We start from the raw sequence: 13,479 nt of genomic DNA on the forward strand, positions 1-13,479 counted from the left end.
GGAGTGACTGGTTGCCATTTCCAGTGCTACAGGTAAATCCTATGCAACTCAGAAAACAAGCAAAGTATCTTTGCCTTTGCTAATTCAACTTCCAATTCTCAGTAAATCACACAAAAGAGGACTGCTTCCCACCTGAGAGAGAAGGTCACTGTTTGATACCAAGAAAGAGCATCTGTTATCTACTCAAAGGTGGGCGTAAGCAGTATATCTCTGGAGAAGTAAAATATCATTGTGAGTTGTGGGTTTCCATAACCAAAAGGCCTCTAGGTAGGTGGAGAAGCAGCTGGCACAGATACCAGTGCAGACAGATAAGAGTTTAGGAGTGGTATGTATCTATGACATTCAATCCACCCACTTATTTATTGCACACCATGTAATATGTAGGTGGCATGAGATCCATCCCCCCACCCACGCCACGGTATGGTGTGTGGGACTCCTACCTCTTTGTGCTGCTCTGAGTCTGTATCAGGAACAGGGATCCACGAGACCTCCTTGCTGGAAAGGTGCTGTGCATGGGGGACTGCCTCAGGGTAGATGGCTCTCTGGTCGGCTCCCTCTGACTCCTTGTTTTCCTTACACAGGGTGTCTTTGCAAGGCACCGAGAGCTTATTTTCCTTGCAGGCACCCCCTAGAGATGTGGGATTGCAGTGCCGTGGGCAGCCTCAAAAGAAGCCAATACTTTAACAAGAGCTGTTTCCCCAGCTCCCCTCCAACAGCCTGCGTGAAGGCTGAAGTGAGACCAGTCTTCCCCACTACAGCTAAGCAGACCTGTCAATCCTGTGGCCCAAATCCGGGGGGTGATGACCCATTGGTTTCCTGAATGCCCAGCAGCACGTGCTGCCAAGTGTCTGCGGCGTGCACGCAGCCCCTGCACACGTGCTCGGTGGGAACTTCTTGCCTGCTGCTCCCTGGGCTGCTGGCGCTGGGAGGTCTGAGCAGTACAGAGGGCTTGCTGTAGCCTTCCCTGTCCTTAATGACACCGGGAAAGAGAAAGAGCAAAAGAGAGAGAACAACTTGCTTTTATCTCTCTTACAAGAAAGGCAGGCAGGACTGTGCTGCAGAGCCAGCAGTGTATCCCTAAAGACTTCAGCTAGAACCTCCCTTCTGACAAAGTCCCGTCAGCTCCGGGCCTGAAGTTTTGGCCCGTTGTTCTTTAGCTACTCTTGTTAGTTAACACGAAAATAGACAGACAAAATTATCAAAGCAAAATGCTTAAATACCACCATTGGGAGTGATGGCTCTTGTGGAAGATAAATCTAAAGAGTGTTTTCGGAAACTTACAGTATAGGCATTTTTTGATGTGCTTTTTAAACTTAAAAATGCACTGACAAATAGATGTGTTTTCATTTGGTGATGGAGGCAAGAACTGATGTGATTTCCTGGGATGTATTATATATGTGTTGCTTGAACACTTAAGCAAAACAATTCAATTGTATTTTAATTTGGCAGGTACCTTGGTAATTTTGGTTGGGTTTTTTTGTTGGGGTTTGTTTCCCCCCACCACCTGCACTTAAAAATAATGCCTGGAATACCTAGCAACATTATTAACTGTGGCAGGATTTTCATGTGCATCTCTGTGCAATGCTAATTTAGAAACTGAAGCCTTTAAGTGCTGATCCTCAATGTGTATGAATCAGCGTTAAATCCTGAATTATGCCATTTTCTGTGAGAAGCTGGTGTAGTACCTGTGCTATTAACTTTTGAGTTTCCTAAAGATTCATTTCCCACCCCAAGCTCCATCTTGCAGTTGTGAGGAACTTTGGCTTATCTCTGGTTTTGCTGCTGCTGCTGCTCATTATTTTAATCATTTTGTGCGGTGCCTTTGCACCAGCCTTGGCACAATTGCAGGGTGGAAGCACCTGTTGAGCTGTAATTCCCCAGCAGTGCTGAAAGATTTTCCTTCTGAGTTCTATTTCTCTTTCTGAGAGGTGGTTATGCTGCCTGTCCTCCCCTCCATCCTGCTCTTTGCCTGTGGGCAATATGGTTGTTCACTTTAAAAAACACAGAATAAGAAAGTTTTGCCCTCCTGTTGTCCTTTGCAGGAGGATTTGCACAGACCCATGGACCTGGTGCTTATACATGGCAGTCTGGCAGGAGTCACGCTGTTGGGGATGAACTCAGTGCATCACAGCCTGGCCCTAAGCTCTGTCCCCAGTTCGTCTGTTGATTCATTTAGTGACTTTGGGACATTCATCTACACCGGGGTATTTCAAAGCTGCATAAGGGGAGCTGGGTGCCAGTTTACAACTAACACGAGTAAAAACTGGGCATGGAAATCCTTTAGACACCTTTGAAAACGCAGCCTGTCTTTCCCTCTGTTTCGGGTCTGGACACGAGAGAGGGCTGTATAAAGCCATGAAGGTTTCCGTAGCCCTTTTATTCTCTTTTCCAGCTCCATCTCAATGCTGTTTCACTCTTGCTTATTCTTATCCAGACTCTTTCTGCAGCATATATGGCATAGCTGTGGAAGTGGCACCATCTGGATCCCTCAGGATCATGAGGTAATTCATCTCTTTCTAAAGGAAGATTTTGGAAGTCTGTGAAATCTTGTAGACCACACAAAGAGGAGGCACAACATACACCTCAGCTGGGGCTAGCTTAGGTGCTGCACCCATATAAATCATCAAATAAGGCCACAATCCACAGAACAGTTAACCCCCAGGAGGACAGAAATGCCCGCAGGTCTAAGGAGAGCTAATTTTACCAGCAAGACCCAGGCTTTGAGTTCCAGCTCCAGCATAACGCTGTGTTGTCAGCTGCAATACCACCATTTGCAAAACACTCAGAGCCTTTTTCTTCTTCTTGCTGTTTTTTTGAGACAGGTATCATCATCTTCAGTGAGTACTGTGCACAGAACTTTCTCCACGTCTTGTTACCAGCACTTGCAAAATATTCAATGCCTTTTTCTTCTTATTGCTGGTTTTCAAGATACGTATCATCATCTTCAATGCGAAGCACACCCTTTCAATGAGAGACTGGGCACTGTGCAGCCCAGGAGCAAGATCAGGACCCAGGGAGCGAGCGAGCTTCCTTGCAGAGCACACTGTTCTGAGACATTTGTGTTGTACGTGTTTTCCTTCTGCATTTAGAGCTCTCTGAGCTCTGCTGGCTGCCAGGAGCCTCAGCACTTCTCTTCACAGCAGCATGAACAACACACAGCTGGCAGAAAACGCTGCAGCAAGCAATATTTACCTTTTGACGTCAATTCCCCAGCTCAATTGCCAGGACTTTCCTTTACCCACGTGTCTCATCTTCTTGTCACAAATAACTTTTCACCTGTGACACAAAGAAGCAAGGCTGAATGAAGAAATGGGGAAGAAAGACACTTTTCTGTGCAAAGGCTTCTTGGTGTTAAGATGGGTGCCCCTGGGAACACTGTTTTACAGAGGCCAGGCACATCCCTCAGGAGGGTCCCCCGTGTGCGCAGGAGACAAGGCCCCCACACGGGCACACAGCCCAGGGGTGTCAGACGGGGCGGACGGAGCCCTCTCAGGCTCTTTGGGACCGCAGGTGATTTCACAGGTGCTGTTCACCAACACAACCAAGATGCAGGTGGAACCAGTTTGGGAGAGAGAGCTTTGAAAAAGGCGAGAATAGGCAGTTACCCCTCACTGTCCTCCTCCGAGGGACTCAAGTCAGGGTGTCTCTGTGAGTGTAGGACTTGGTGCCATGCTGGGGATAGCCTGCAGCTCGCCCAGCCTCAGCCTGTCTTCACCTCTGGGTGCTTCTGAGCTCCAGCCCTGGCTCTTCCCAGTGGTTTCTCTCCTTCCCTAGGGGAAGATGCCTGCAGGGGTTTGTGGGACTCGGGTTGTTTTGTTTGCTTGCTCCAGGTGTCTCTGCTGATGCATCTTCATCTGGCCTCTAAGCAAAATGCAAACTGAAATTGGAACCAATGCCTGGCCCTGAAGGCACAGGAGCCAGTGGCTGTTCTGCTGGCACTGTCCCAGTTGGGAAGGAAGAGCAACGGTGCCAATACCCAACAGTGTGGGTGTTGTACATACAGCACACAGTGATAGAAACAAAGGAAGAGAGGATGCACGAATGGCCCCTGGGAGCTGTTTCACTCTGACATCTCTGAAATCCTGGCTAAATCATGAAAATCCAGAGTTCTGGCTGGGCTGGCTGGTAGAAGTGGTGCACTTTGTCCATCAGACCCTTATCTCTTGTCCCTGATGGGCCAAGCTTCAACATCCTTGTCAGCTGAGGATTTTCTTTGAGTTTCTACCCACTGCCACAGTGCATCACATTGGAAAGGACAGCAGAAGCAAAACACAGAAGAAAAGAAGCCCCATCAGGTAAGAAGCGCATCTCAGCAAGAAAAGCTAATTCTTAAAAGAGATGTATCAGCTACTGAACTTAATGGCTGAGATGTTACAAGTTATTTCAGGATTCTCCTCCTAATGCTTTAGGCTCAGCCCAGCCAAAGGGTAAGAGTAATGCTTAGCAGGGTATCAAGACATGAGAAGCCTTATAGCGTGCCAATCCTGTGCCAAGGATTTCTCCACCTTCTGCTCTTTTGAGGAAATCTGAACTCTCTTTTTAAATTTCTAAGTGGTGCCCAAACACCCAAATTTCACAAGGGTTGTTAATGTGAAGTGACTAGGACCAAGGATCAGGGTCCAGTTTCTAATATAAAAGTTATAGGATATAGTGGCAAAAAGTCTTTTTCTTCTTTAACCCAGATTTGAAAGTATCACTGCATCTGTAGAATACTTCAAAGGAAACTTGTATCACTCCCTACCAGGAAAGGTCCACTCAAGTACCGAAATATTTATTTTATTATTTCGTTTACCATATTGCAAAAAATAAGCCTCTTGCAGACTGCCAGGTATATATAGAAATTGTGTCACCGTTCTCAGATCAGCACATGGGCACATGTTAGGTACTGCTTGACCTAAAGAAGAAAAGGGAGAGGATTCTCCAATAATGAGCATTTTTCCTAAGGCCCTTAGTCATGTTTCCTTCTCTACTAAAGCAACTACATTGAAAGATGCAGTATGCAGGCTTTCGGTGTTGCCTAAGGCTAAACACCTGATGTAGTGAGCTAATGCCTGATGCTAATCATCCAGTCAGGCCAGTTTTGTTAACTTTTCCAAAAGGTAGCTCTCCTACAGACAACTCATAACTGTCATGAGGGTCTAATATGCATTTAAACAGGTTCAGACAAAGAAAAATAGGCTTTAACAGAAGACTGGGTTTGATCTATTTCCTTTATTTTGAGAAGGAAGCCCTGCGTAAACCATAGAGCAGTTACACTTTCTATTGCATCTTTTCCTAGAAATATGTTGCTCAATGTTTGTCAACAAAAGACCAAAACATGTTTGCCCTAAAGAAAGAAATAGTGTAAAGTGGTTCCTTGGGGGAAAAGAGAGATTCTGCACTTGGCAGAAAGCCTGATATTTATAAGACAGTATCCAGTTGCTAATGATTGTCATGGATCGACATCAACTCAAGCTATCCAGGAAAAGTAGTTACCAGTCTTAATCCAATAGCTAAGAGGCATGAGTCCACCTTTTTATTGTCAATAAGCAGCACTTTTATTGGAAAATATAAGAGGGAGTAAGAAACTTACCTTCTCGTGCTTACTGAAACAGTGAAGTTACTCAAGACACATTTAAGCCTCATGAATATCTGCATTCTCTCTCACAAGTACCTCCAAGATTTTTTAAACTGATGACATGCCACCTTACAAAATACTGTGTTCACACTTAAACAGCGTAGTCCCAAGTCTTTTCTGCCTCTGATATTTATGTCATTATTCAGCCTGGTACAAGACCCTTGGGCTCTTCAGAGGCTGGCTTCTGGAAGGCTGTGAGTGCTCCTTTCCTAGAGCTTTACAGAGCATAAAATAGTCGTGGATTCAGTCTGTCTGTAATGTAGTGCGTTTGCGTGGGATGTAGCACTGTCCTCCCCATTTGGCAGGTGAGGAGGCTGACACATCGTATACTAACACCAACATTTGCAAATATTTTCCTAAAGCTAAGTACTAAGTTCTTATTTTGACATTTAAATAAAAAAAAAAAATAGCCTGTTTCAGTTCTCATCTTCTCCCTGAAATTAATGGCAGCTACAGACATTAAGCATATATATAAAATTTGGGTTGTTGATCTAACTTCTAATGGATTTAGGTGCTTTTCTGAAGAAATGTTTCAAACTATTGCTCCAAGGGAAGAATCCTGTAGCACAAGTGGGTATCTGTGGCACTGAGGAGAAGAAGTAATTCTCCTCTTTCTACCCTATGATTATTTATCGATATTCGTCTTGAACATTAAAAGCTACACTAATGTCGCTTGGTACCATCTAGCCCCAAATCTAGCATCCTGAAATAGGACATGCCCAAAGTAAGACTGCTTATTCATCTGTAGTTCTGATTTCTTGTTAGACATTCCTTAGGGCAAAGCCTTTAATTAAGTCACCACATAACCATCTGCCTTTTGCAGGAGCTCTCCCTCTCTTTCAGTGGAGGGGATGGACTGTGCTCAGACAGTGAGTAGCTTCTCAATATTTTGTTGTTCTTCACTGATGGGAAGGTGAGCAAGCTTTCTTTACTAAGCATCATTCAAATTAATCAAATTAATTTTATTTTATAACTCTCCTATGAGACATGAGGACACTATTAGTCCCACAGAGCTGTATATCAAACTCAGAGAGAAGGGTCAAACCATTAACTCTGGGTCCTCAGTTTGGCCAAGCTACTGCAATTTACACAACATTATAATATTATATAGAAGTCATACATAAAATCACAGCTTCAGTACCACATGTGACTGCCCAAAGCTGGAAATCATGCCTAATAGTTTAAGCTGATGAAAGACAGTCTTCTGCCTTCTCTCAACCCCCCCTCTTCATTTACTACATGATTTTCATTTACCACATGAACCTGATTCATTCCTAAAACAAGTTCATCCTGTTATTAAACAGAAAAGTAGCCCATGGGAAAATGGTGTTTGCTCCCATCTTTAAAAGCTGTCTTCACATGTCTATACAAAGGGAACAAAACAAGGTTATGCTTTTTAAGAGTTTAAGTTTGCAGACAGTGCATGTTAATAGTGTTCCTGTGGGCAGAATTTAGCATCTTTTTCAAGCTGAAACACAGACTGGGGTTTGTGCCCAGCAGCAGAGCAGTGACAGCCTCATGGTGGCTGCTCGTGGCTTGGGCTGTGTTGAGTCACTGCATAGTCCTTGCAGTAACTGGGTGGCAACAAGGGGTTCTCACCCCCTCAATAGTCCAGTGCTACAGGGTGGTGGGACGCTTTGCCGGTGAGTTTGCAGCATATGTTGGGGCCACTGGCTCACTCTGGAAGGAGTGATCTGTGTCAGATGTGTCAGCTTCCCCACTGACCTCCTACAACTTCCCTGCTCAGGGGAGAGGGTCCCGGTCTCCATGCCCAGTACCTCGTACCCCGTTGGCAGACACATTGCAGGCCTGATCCCCATAGTAAAGTCAGACTGAACTTCAGTGCTTGTTAAACAAACTGTTGGATTTTTTTTTATAACTTACAAAAGGAAATCTTTTATTTTACCTTTTAAAATTTGAGGTTGGTTAACTGTTGGAAAATCACAGCCCAAACAACAAAATCTCAAGCAGCTGCAAGCAGTCTTACAGCAGGAGATGCTGTAAAGCTCTAAGGCACTGCCAGAGTTGCAGCCCTCAGCTACACACGTTGGGGTAGACTGTCAGCCAAATTCAGAAGTACAGGAAAGCACCTTTGCTGTTCTTATTCCTGTTCAGTAGAGTATTTCCTGCAGTTCTAAACCACTGTCAAGCAGTCTGTATGGCTGAAAATCTAGATGCATCCATTATCCCCTGACATTTATTGTGACTGCGTGCTATTTAAATGAAAGAAAACTTATTCATCTGGGAATCACTTGACAATATAAATGGTGTTATTTTGGGCTTTTGTTGCCACTACAATTAATCAAATGAGAGGCAATCACATTTTTTTTGCTTATGCTATAGTTCATCTAAGAAATCTGGCAACTTCCTTTGTAGGCAGTGCCAATTTTGATATTCTGTCCCATTAGAAGGCCAGTTTTCATCAGTTTAGCTAAGAGGATTCTGCAGTAGGTTTTTATAGTGTCACGTGCTCAGACATAATATGCAAGACACAAAACAAAGGATGTAAAATATACAGCCAAGACTGAGAAAGCTCCTTCTTTCCCATAGCTCCTCACATATACACAAACTGGCAGCCGCGTACATCCAGCCCTGCTCCACATGATGCCATGTCCATTTCTCTTTGGTTTAACTCTGTGCATGTGCGGTGCAGCCCTGGTGTTTCATGAGCCATTTTCTGGGGAAGGGAGCGTAAGCTGCTGTGGGTGGTGGGGGGCCAGAAGGTGCAGAGGGGTTGTCAGGTTTGTGTGAAGTAAAGGACAGATTTATGAGGACACCAAAAAGCTGTAATATTTTAACTCATAATTCACATTATTTGTGAGGATGCGCCACTTACCTAATGCAGGTAGATGTTAACATGATATAATAGTCCCTAATGAATCATTTACAAATGACAAATAACTGGTATTGCCAACTTGTTCTTTCCTCACATCCAAAATAAAATTCAGTGAACTTCTCCATGGCAAGCAAAATGCCTTCCCATCTGCAATGTGAAAAGAAAGAAAATTCAAATATTCTTATGGTTCAAAAATGGGATAAAAGTTATCCTGTGTTTGTTAAGACAGCCAAGCATCTCACTGAAGAAAAAAGGGAGAAGAAAAGAAAATGCTGTAAAATCTGGTTATCTTAGGCCATTTTTTTATAGCTTTAGCAACCTATCTAAATTAAAGGACAAAAAGGTCAGGATTTTTAAATATTAAACCTTTCATCAGCTTAGAAATAGTCCAACTCTCCCCTCTTTTACACATCTGAACTTAAAAAATATGTATATATCAACCAATAGGAAAGAAATAAATAGCAAAAAAAAAAAAGGCTTTTTATGTAATTAGCAGGAGCACAGAGAGCAGTACTGGGGGTAATCAGGAAGAAACAGAACGTGTGCTTGTATCTCCTGCTTTGATGCTGCTCCTTTCTTTTCTCCTCCCTGAAATACAAACTTTTATCTTATAGACAGGGCACCTGGCACTTTTTTTGGATTCCATTAGTCCAGAACTCATTATTCCTGCACAAATAAGTGAGCTTTCTGTTGTTGGAAGGTAATAAACAGTCTCCTGCATGAATCCATTTTGACCAGTGCATTAATCACCATTGGGCCTACAGCGTCAGTGGGGGATACAGGTAAATCACTCACATTCAGTAGCCTTCGTAAAAAGGTCATTTATCAGATGCTGTGGTTTCATAACATCACTAAGCAGCTAGTCTTTTATTATCCCACAGAGATACAGAGAGACCCCAGTCATCCATAAGGAGTCCTTGAGCATGTCCTCTCCATAGGATGCCAATGCACACACGCAATTGAATGCCAGACCTCTTTTCATCTGGGGTTGTTCACAAAGTTTGGTGATATATAATGCAAGGCTGACAAAGCTGGCAGTATCCTTTAAAAAAAAAAAAAAAAAGAAGAAGAAGAAAAGATAGTCTTAGGTGAAAAAAAAGAAGTATTTTCACAGTTCAAAAAAGAACAACTTCAAAAAGATTTCAGAAAGTAATATCTTGGCTGCACTCCAAAGCACTTTAGAGTTGACTGCCAAAGGATTAAGTCTTCAATAAGATAAAACTATCTGTGTACACACACAAACACATTCAATATATTTCTAAAAACCTATTCAAATAATATTAAATGATTCAAAGTGGCACAACCATGAAGACTACAAACAATACGTCAATCCCTCAGTAACCGTTGCTTTGCCCTTGTGTCTGAGGTCCACAGAAACTTTTCCAGAGTGAGACTGTACAAATCCAAGCACGTCTTCTGCCTTACTGCCACAGCAGACATCTCTTCCAGCTGCTTTCTGGAATTAGGACACCAGGTACCCTGCAACACCTTATCTTCCACACTCATAGGGGGATGGCAAACACAGGTAAGCCTATTTTTCAGCTATTAGTTTTTAATAATTCTCGAAACTTGCTCTGAGTTTATTTATTAATTAATATTTATCTGCTAAGTTTTTTCTGAAGTCTACTGTTGCTTTTACCACTACCCAGTTTCCAGTGTCTTTTTATTTTTCCCAAAAAAGGGAATGAATACCACAAATACCTGGCAAAGGGATACTGTCTACAGGCACGGATGGCTCTTCTCTTGGTAAACATGAAGCTAAATAGCAAGTATAACTGTAATTGTGGTCTTTGGCTGGAACATGCAACTGCCCAGCAGCTTGGCAAGTGGCCAGGTGGTCATGCCCATTAACTTCACAGCACCTTATTATGTATTAAATGGCTGTCTTCTACACCTGGGAGAGAGAATATAGATTTAGTGAAGGAGGGAAGGACCTGGAGCTGATGAGGCAATATCTTTTCCTCCTGATTAAATATTTCATTAAAAGCTCTGTGCCATTCAGTCACTCATAAGTTGTGGCGAGGCAGGGAGAAAGTCTGCGCTATCTAGCTAAATATCTTGCACAGAATGCCCAAGAAAAAATAATAAAGAGTTTAATTTCAGCACATGATACTTAAGGTTAAGAGTTGAATTTCAGCATGTGCTATTTAAGATTAAGAGTTGAATTTCAGCATGTGCTATTTAAGATTTACATAAGAATAATTCTTCCTGCAGTTGAACGTTATTAGTAGCCAACAATATTCTGAATATTCAGTGACCATTCAACAAATACTCAGTTCAGCATTCTGAATGGAGCCTCGAGGTTTAAGCTCTCCTCTGCTGTTAAGCACAGTCACTAATGTGAAGGAGGTTGCTGTTAAAACTAGCCCAGCTAGATTATTGTGTTGGCAGGCACGTTTTGCCAGAACACAATGGACACTTCAACAGCTGCATGTGGAATGACAGCTGAAGGAAAGAGATGATTTTCTAGGGGTTTTAAACTGCTTTTTTTCCCCCAGTACTCAAAATTATTCTAAATACTTAAGTGGTGTAGTTTTTCTATGCAAAGCATCATAGGAAGATTATTGGAGGAATTCTGTCAGGGTTGGACAAGTGACCGAAGACAAAAACTAAAATACGAGCTTAGCACGGCTCACAGGGTTTCTTTTGGTGAAGGTTGGATCAAGGTTCTGTGATTAAAATAGATACAAACAGAAAATGGAGCTTCCTGTTTTGATGATTTTGTAACCTTGAGTGGTGAAAGAACGCATTCAAGGGAAGCTTAAGAGCAGTCTGTGAAATGGTGACAGTTGGCAATACCATGGTGATGCTTGACCACTTTGTTATATCACAGGACACATCGTAACTTAAAAAATTAAATGAAAGGAGAAGCAAGCCAGAGAATGCTCCATGCCTCCAGGCCAAGTAGACCACTGGCTGCTCCATTAAAATCTGTAATTGTAAAACTTCATACATTTCTCCAGAATTTGAATGTGCATAGGGGAGTAGCTCTCAGTAGAGCTGCTCAGATCTGTGCATCTTGACTAATTTGAGGAAAATGAGTTTTTAGCACAATTAAAATTGTCCACATGGAATATTCCTCAGTACTGAGGAGCTATCATTGCTTTCTATGAAGAAACTATGGGAGTGTTTCTTTTTAGAGTGGCTTAGCTATTAATCTGCATCTGTATCTGCCCGATGAAAGCCGTAGTTTGAATGCTTCAAGTTTACTTTATCCTCTGCAGGCAAAGCCTCATAGCTAGACCTGCATCTTCCTGCGATGCCATGATTTCCATTCTCCACATTTTCTGTAGAGCAAAGGAGGCATCTGACATCTCTCTTTCACCGTTTGCAGCAGCAGTATGCTGTTTTACAGCAGCCCAAGTTGGAATATACATTGCTGCACTGCTGCTGCTCAGGTCAGGGAGGCTGTATGGATTTAGCAGAAGGTAAAATTCAGATAAAATCTATGAGACATAAGAAACTGTAAGATGTTTATGATCTTTGTGTAAACACTTGGAAATTGGGATTGATAATGACACTATTGACAGTGTATTAGCTAGAACACCCGTTGAGATAAAGATAAATGGTCAGTCTAGACTGAACATGAGGCTATTACAAAAATGATGGATGATCTTATTGCTTTCAAATTAGCTTGGAACTGCTGGAACCCTCAACTACTGTTTGTTGTATTTCCGAATTGCCACATGAACCTGACGGTAAGGTATTGAGGCATATATTACATGATCTGTCTACAGACTGCATAATGAGTAGAGAGAAATACATTCTACGTTCTCTTTTTAGTCTAAAAATAATGAACTATCAAAATATTGATATCATTTAGATTAAATCATTCAAAAACTCTTACCATTCTACTTTTTAATGCTAGACTCATAAAGGTGAGTGTGCTTTAATTCTGTGCTGTAATTTGGACCACAGTTCAAGCATTCAATTTTTAATTCAGCCTCTCCACTATTTTGGTGTTCAGATATTTAAAAAAAAAAAAAAAAAAAAAAAAAGGAAGACGACAGAAATCAGCTTCTGCTAGCTAAAATACAATTAATTTCAGAGGAAGATTGAAAAAGGCACAGAACTCATTAGTTTGTTAGCAAAACACAGAATCATTTGAATCTAAGATGAACAAAATCAACTGCCAAAACCTTTTGTCCTGATGTCAGTGCAACAGATTGCAATATTAATATGCAAATGTCACAGATCAAAGTACACAATTAACAGTGACATTTGAAGTACCATTTTTATTAATAGTATCAGTATTCTTTGAAAGCCAGTTCCAAACATAGGCACAGAAATAGCTTAAAATATGATTTAAAGAGCACAGAGCGGTGAATAACAAATCAATCTTTTTTTATAGAAACAAGGCCATTAGCTTTTGCACACAAACTGCTTTCATAAGCCTATTAGAGGAGCACACAGTCTGAGTTTGTCCATGCTAATGTTCTTAATCATGTTTCTTCCACCTATGTTATCCAAAAGCACAATTTCTTCTGGAGTTTGGAAGCTGAGTTTTCAGGTTCGCACCAAAGTTTGGGTGAGGATAAAGCCCATTGCAGGTGAGAAGAAGGCTCAGCGTTATGGAGCGCTCCTCACCAACAAGCCTCTACGACGGGAAGGTTGTGGAGATGATGTGGGTTAGATCTTGCTTCTTCCCAAGTGCACGAGGTTGACCGATTCCAGCTAATTTGCTATCAGAGTATGCAGTACCGTATGACCTTTCAAATTCACTTCATATTCACCACAGCCATCGCGTGGAGCAGGTCAGGAGCGTTTGGAGCACGGTGGCTGCAGTCAGACTGTCTGCAACGTGCAGCATATGTGACAAGAACAGTTCTTAGTTCCAAATGTCAGGCAGCAGCACACAGTGCATGAGCGCTTTCTGCACAGCAGCTTAACGTTTGCTACTGTACGCTGCAGCCCCAGTGGCTACAGGGATGCTAAACAAAAAGAATCAGAGCTAATCTCTGGCCCTGAAGCATACTGGCATGGCACAGCTTGAACCCCTGCAGCTAAAATCCCTTACTCTCCAACA

This window comes from Haliaeetus leucocephalus, unplaced genomic scaffold (genome assembly GCF_000737465.1).
Source record: "Haliaeetus leucocephalus isolate CR32 unplaced genomic scaffold, Haliaeetus_leucocephalus-4.0 Scaffold992, whole genome shotgun sequence".
Lineage (NCBI taxonomy): Eukaryota > Metazoa > Chordata > Aves > Accipitriformes > Accipitridae > Haliaeetus > Haliaeetus leucocephalus.